Consider the following 7,058-nt stretch of genomic DNA (forward strand, 5'->3'; position numbering starts at 1 on the left):
AGATTGGTTCTGCCTTTGGACCGCAACGGCAAACGTCTTCCCGTTTCGTCCGCGAGAACGATCGTCACTGAGGGAATTTCGAATTGAGACAGGTTAAAATACTGGATGTTATCTAACGTGTACGTGACGACTTGCTTGTCTTTCTCGTAATAAAAGGGTAGTATTTTTCATATTGGTTTTTTCCCGCTTCCCACGTACGTGGGTTCCACGACATCCGTGTAGATGATTATATTGTGAAACGGGGGTTCCAGGAGTACCTCGACGGAGCCCGTGGCATCCTCCTCCTCCCCCGTGAACACGGTACGCGATTCGAAGCCCAAAAGCACGGCCAGGTACTCCGAAAGTCTCAGGGTGGAGGTGCCCTCGGAAAGCCGAATTTTACATTTCTGTTCGGTTCCGTCGAAGCTGAAGCGCGCGCGTACGCCGACGCACTGGTTAATCGGATCCAGAAGTGCTTGCGGCATCACTTAATAGCCGGGAGGCAGATGTAATTGCAAAGATCGAGGAATTTTCATCTTGATCGTGAAAGAAAATTGGCGCGCTACGGGGAGAGAGAGGAGTAGCGTTTCTCCGTGTTCCTCGACGGCTGTGAGATGTAGCAGCTTGACAAAGGGTTCCAGTACGTGCAACCCTTTCGGCGTTTTCAGAGAGTAGACGTTATCCGCGAATTGTAGCGAGGCGTCCAGCTTGTGCGTCTGGAAATACTTGTTGAGTGTGTTCCGTAGGGACGTGATTTCCGAATTCAGAGTGACGGCGCCGAAAGCGACAGGTGCGGTGTGCTCCAATAAGATGGAGGTGGCTTCGCGTTCGCTCAATTTGGGAGGTTTCACCGCACGACCTGCTTCGTGCGACGCTAGCGAGGCGTCGAGCGCCTGTGCGAGCCGAGGGTCCAATTCCACGGCTTTCACGTCCACGGATAAGACGAAGTCGTATCGCGATTTATTGTACGCGAAAGAAACGTTAAATTATGAAAGGGCTTTTCCCAAATCCCTCTCGAGATCCGAGGTGACACGAAAAGTTCTGTCGGCTTCCACTGTGTCCTCGAAAGAAACCTCGATTTTCGCATCTTGCCTTTCGTACCCGATATTTAAAAAATCATTGCTTACGCTGAGAACCATCAGACCGACTTTATACCGATTCGAGAGCTGAAGCGGACTATCGAAAGCTACCGTGAAGGCGTTAAGTTTATTCGAGGGTAACTTATCCATGCTGGCGTTCGAGAGCAGGTGGACGTAGATGTCTGACGTCATTTCCCAATCTTGACCACGTCGCTGCTCGGAACCCAACTGTCGTGTTCTTTGTCGTAACCGAACCAGCGAACCAAGGAGAAGCTCTGACCGTTCACTTGCTTCTTTCTCAGCACTTTCGTTACTGGCCAAGGCTGATTGGCGTCTCGGGTTACGACGAGTACCTCCTCCGGGTAGAAAGATCTGTCCACTTCCTTACCTCGGTAATCTTCCAAGTGCACGACGGGAGGGGAGGTGTCTCTCAGGCGGGAGACGGTGAAAATCTGAGGCGACCAACTCCCTTCCGAGCTCTTACGAAAACCTTTTCTGTGTAGTAGGACCCTCACTTTATCCCACACATTGAGCTTCTTTTTCACGGAGGGTACGACGGGCTTCCCATTTATCTTATTGAAAAGCTCCAATTCGTTTTCGGGTGTGACTTCGGACGGGCTGATGCCCAAAGTCTTGTGTTTTGTGTTGTTGTAGTCGCGCACGATCTTGGGAAGCGCGGAAACGAAGTGGTATTTTCCGGTTACTCTAAAATAGCGCAATATTCTGCCGCGTAAAGTGTGTATCACGTGTTCAGCCTGCGATGCTTTGATTACTGGAGAGAAGGTGGAATACATGTGTACCTTCTATCGTGAGAGACACTCCTTGACGGTCTTGTTGTAGAATTCCCCTCCTCTGTCGGTAGGTAAAGTTGCGTGTAGGTACGTTACCTCCCCGAAAAAGTCTTATCATGGCCCTTTTCATTTCGGCGGAGCGCTTCGTCTTCAGTGGAAGGGTGCGCAGAAAGCGGGAGAGGGAATCGATTGCCACGAGAATGTCGCGGTAGCCACCGTTGAATCTCTTGTATTTTGAAAAGTCGGCGAGGTCCATTTGCCACACTTCGTTGATCTTGAGCACGGTGATGTGTCTCCTATTAAACTTTCTTCTGACCGGATGGTGGAGCGTGTAGGCATCCAGCTTTCTGAGAATGGCGAGAGCCTTCTTTTTGCTCAAGTGACACGCTTTTCTATAGTGTTCCACACCCCCCAAATCACCCGCTGGCTTTTCATATCCCTCCATAAGTCATCCACGCAATGGAGGCCTGCTGCTGCTGCTGTTGAGGCTCACGACATTTGGGCAGAGAAATCAGACGCAATAGCCTCGAGACTTTGGGGAACCAGGAAGGTTTCTTTCCCGTCTTACGTTGCAACAAATAATTGACGAGTTCGTAAACGGAGGAGTGCCTGATGGGCTTGCCCGACACGGAGACACAACCCTCGCGATCCCAGGAAAGAACCTTCTTTAATTGTGAGACGACCCTTTCTGCTTCCTCTTTGTCCACCTCTTGAGAGAGGAGCGAATAGTCAAAGTCATTTGTAGCGTCGGACGCCTTGTTTTTATTGTCGTTGGGATCAAATCCGTACTGCTTGAGTATGCGATACAGTGCTTGCAGTATGAGTTTCACTTTGACGTCGTCATTCTCCTTCGAGGAAAGAATCTTTCCGATGGAGGAGGAGGAGGTGGTCACTTCAATTCTCTTGGCCATTGGCAGGAGAGGAACCACCAACGAAAGAACGCCCTGTCCTCGCTGCTGAGACAGATAGCGCTTCAAACGTTGAGGTTTCTTCTGAATCTTTTTGTAGGCGAGCCGTCGTAAAAAGCGTTTGTGCTTCTTCAAACGCGCGAGCGTATCTGGAGCTAGAGCCACCTTTCCGTTCAATACATTGAGGCAAATTTTGGAGAGGTGTTTCATGTCGGACGAGGACGAACGTCTCAAGACGCGTTGTAGGATTCTAAAATGGCTACTGTCGAAGAAGATGTTTTGAACGAGTAAGAAGATCGACGCGTTGGCGTGGTGAGAACCCCTAATGAAAAGATCGGTCACCTCCTTCAAGGAACCGGCGTCGGTCATGTGATCGTCGACGACGATCAGCGTAGCGCGCGACGTGTCCCACTCTCGCGGTAGCTCCTTGGTAAATTTTATGGAGTCCCCAAATTCGTCCTGCATGCTCGGCGAAGCATATTTCTGCACGTAGAATATTTGTGACGGAGGCTTGTCCATCACGTCGTTCAGGTTCCTCAGCACGTTAGCAACGAAAGTAGATTTGCCGCACATGGAGGGGCCGCTTAAGATACAGCGAAAAGGATGACAGAAATGAAAAGGTTCGGGGGAAGACATGTTGCGTGCGTACACGTTGCACGAAGAGAAAGAAGAGACTGAGACTCGAAGAGAAATGCATTGCTTTTATTTACACATCGTCGTCGTCGTCCTCTACATCGGAACTGCGTTCCCAATATAGATTATCCAGGCTAAAGTTGGACTCCTTTTTCGCCAGTCTGTCCGCCGCTAAGATGCGGTTGAGCGTCTTCATCTTGTCCTGACACATTTCTTGACGTGCTTGCAACCATTCCATGCGGTGGACTTGAAAGGATTCCTCCAGGATGCCGCGAATAAATTCGCGAAGTTCTTCGTTTTTTGTCTTTTCCTTGCGACGACGAGAGAATAAACCACACATGGCGTTTTCCACGTATCGGTCAGAATGATGACGCAAGCGCGCTGCCTTTATACAGATAAACGCGCGCGCGCAAAGAAAGGAGAGTGAAACCGAAACTCAGAAGCCACCCGTCGCCGCTAGGAGCGCGCGCGCAGAGGAGAGCCGAAACAGAAAACACCCGCGGGCGGGCGGGCGGGCGGCGCAGAGGGCGCTTGTGTCGGCGCGCGCATGCGCGGTCGGGTGGACCAGAGGGCGCTAGGAGCGCGCGCGCATCCATAGCTGCCGCGGCGCGTCGCCTCAGTCAGTTTCTCTCTGGCTGTCACGGAAAGCAGACGTGCGCTCCCCGCGCTCGCTCAGTTTCTGGCTGGCTGTCGCGGAGAGCAGACGTATGCTCGGGTGCTCCGCGCTCGCTCAGTTTCTGCCTGGCTGATGAGCAGTCGCCGCGGGGGAAAAGGTGAGTGATTTGACGCGCTCCTTTTCTCGCATGTTTGCCGTGTTTAGCGGTGACCAACGAGTGATTGGACCGCGCTCGTGTTGAGCCTTTTCTCGCATGTTTAGACTTGTTTTGCGCTGAGCAAGCCTTTTGTTCGTGTTGACGCATGTTTAGCGATGTGTGCCCAGTCATGGCCCAGTGGTTCCCGCCTTGTGTTAGCTGCATAGTGTTGTGACGCTGTGGTTAGGCCTAAGCGATTGCCCCCGTAAGCCTTTTTCCCCAATGTGTACTGTTTTCTCCGTGCTGTTTTAGCAGTAGCAGTTAGACCTTTTCTCTCGCATGCCTAGACTTGTTTAGCAGTGCTGCCATTTTTGCCTGCCGCTAGTATCTTGTTCTCTGTCTTTCTCGCCTACAGCTATGATGGTGGCGCCATCTGGTGTGATGCCTTGCAACTAAGTGGCCACCTGACGTCGATCTCTGCAACTGCTGGGCGCCAACTACCAACATGGCTGCCGCTGGTCACCCCGGAGCGGTTTCTTCGCCACGGCATCGTTCATTTTCGAATAAATTGTTTCTCTCCACTCTATTTCTATTCATTTATTTTATTTTCTACCTATTTATTTTTTTACAACTACACAGTGGTCTGGACACGTCCTAGATGCTCCCCAATTAGTGTAATGACTCCCTGAATTATCCTAATTACTGTGGGGGTTCCCAAATTGCTCTAATTGCTCATTAGTGGCGTACAGGCCACTGTGTGAGTTGTGGGCCCGTTGAGCTGATAATATACTACTGACTCCCACATGCATAACTCGACGTGGTACCCTCAACGTATCACAAATCTGCAACACGTTAGACAATCTCTTTGCTGGCTGTATTCTTTGGAGTGTGACTCATCCTGAAAACGTACTCAGGGTGCTGGCTTGTTTACGTCCTCGTCATGTGTGTGCGTTTTCGTCAGTTACCCAGGGCGTCCCTGCTTGTGACCGTGAAAGTTGTCAGTGTCGTGACCCGCTGTTAGTGTGGCGCTGTGCTTACATCTGACCTCCATTATTTCTGCATTTCAGCATATAAGATTATTGTACATATCATTAAGCACTAAACTGATTGTTTTGTTCAGCCAACAAAGATTCATCATTACGTTGCGATTGTCTCTTGCTCTGATGAAATTTCACACAATGGGAACATACCTAATGTATATATTTGTCCTTACTTGTCATCTGCTATGGTGCACTTGACATCACAGACGTAGTAATTCCTCAAATAAACGGACACTTTAATACCATTACACTGCATCCGAGCCATTCAAAATTTGCAGTTTATTGAGACCATGTACACAAAATATAGATGTTAAAATTAACCAAATACCTCATAAAGAAGGATATCTTATAAGTGGTGTTTCAAGGATGGAGCAAACAGGAAAGGACAAAAGAAAACACACACAACAACAGCTGCTACATCAGCCACAAACAAGCCTGTGCTGCCATTTTGTTCAATAATTGTGTTGTGCTTATTTGTTCAAAGCCATATATTATTCAGGAAACACTTCTACACACCTGGTTGGGGACTTATCTATTTTTCCATGCCCATTCTTTACAAACTTCTCTCTCAACTCCATACTGGTATTGAACGCAATTTCACTGGCATTATCATCGCACCGTTACATGCCAAACCATCACCACCACCAATGCCTAAAAACTCACCACAGCTCATGCCGTGCTATAATACGGCTGACAACATTACATCATGCACTAAACAAGCGTATGAAGGCGGGGTAGTTGGTACGAATTCATTCCGTAGAAAAGAGACGTGGACAGAAGGACAATGACTGCATCATTGACTACGATCTTGAAAATCACTCCTTATTCAGTTTTTTATTTACGAAAAACATTTGCAAAGCGATGCAGTTACAGTTATCACTTCACTCGTACACAGATCACTCAACTTTGACTGTGAAATGACATAGGAGGCCTGTGTGATGGCATGAGAAAGATAATCGCCACTGTACAATTGTGTAAACTTATTTAGGGAATTTTTACTTCAGCAGCTCTTCACCGCTTTCTTGACATTTTTTCTAGTTTTCCAGTCATGCAATAGTTCTCAGACTATTGCCAGTTATCCATGCTTTACTGGATTGCAGACATCCTGAACTACAGACGATGACTCAAGCAACTCAGCAACTGGGCGTTCGAGGCTTACATGTTTGTATCGTCCGTATTTGTGGCCTGCTTCGACTAATTTTCGCTTACACAGATAATAAACCTAGGAAAAATTATTGCACAGGCTGCATTTCTGCACTGTGTGGTTATGCAGTTTGACTGTGCCCCTTTGTACTGAGAGAATGTTCTATTTCTTGAGAAACAACACAGTGGAATACCACAGCAAGGCACACCTAGAGATGCTCATTCTAGCATAAAATCTCAGTGCTACAGCAAACAGCAGCACTGATTATTGCCTGCTCGCTTTTTATATTGATCTGTATCACACCGTAAGAGGAAGCCTGCAGTGGAAAAATGGACGCAACGCGCTTATACAAAGAAAAGGATGCAACTTGAAATCATGTGCATCTTAGCTACAATGTGCTGCATTTCTTTTATTAAAATTTACGTGATTTTATATATTTCTTCTGAAATTTCAGTTATTTTTTAGCCACATTGGTAGTTGTCACTTTGCAGAAGCCGACATATTGATCCAGTTGTGTCAGCACAAATCTTTGCAACTGAACAGTTTAATGTAGTGAGCATGGTGTACTGTATCATCAAGAACAAAGCGTGGGAGCAGATGTATGGAACACAATGCTGAATTCGTGGTAAAATAATGTAGATGCCTCTGCATGACTAACCACCTAACTTCAGTAATGAGTGATGAACGTGTAGAGTCTTCAGAGAACTTCTGGTAATTAATACATGACATATG

The sequence above is a fragment of the Ornithodoros turicata genome, chromosome 1, assembly GCF_037126465.1.
Source record: "Ornithodoros turicata isolate Travis chromosome 1, ASM3712646v1, whole genome shotgun sequence".
Classification (NCBI taxonomy): domain Eukaryota; kingdom Metazoa; phylum Arthropoda; class Arachnida; order Ixodida; family Argasidae; genus Ornithodoros; species Ornithodoros turicata.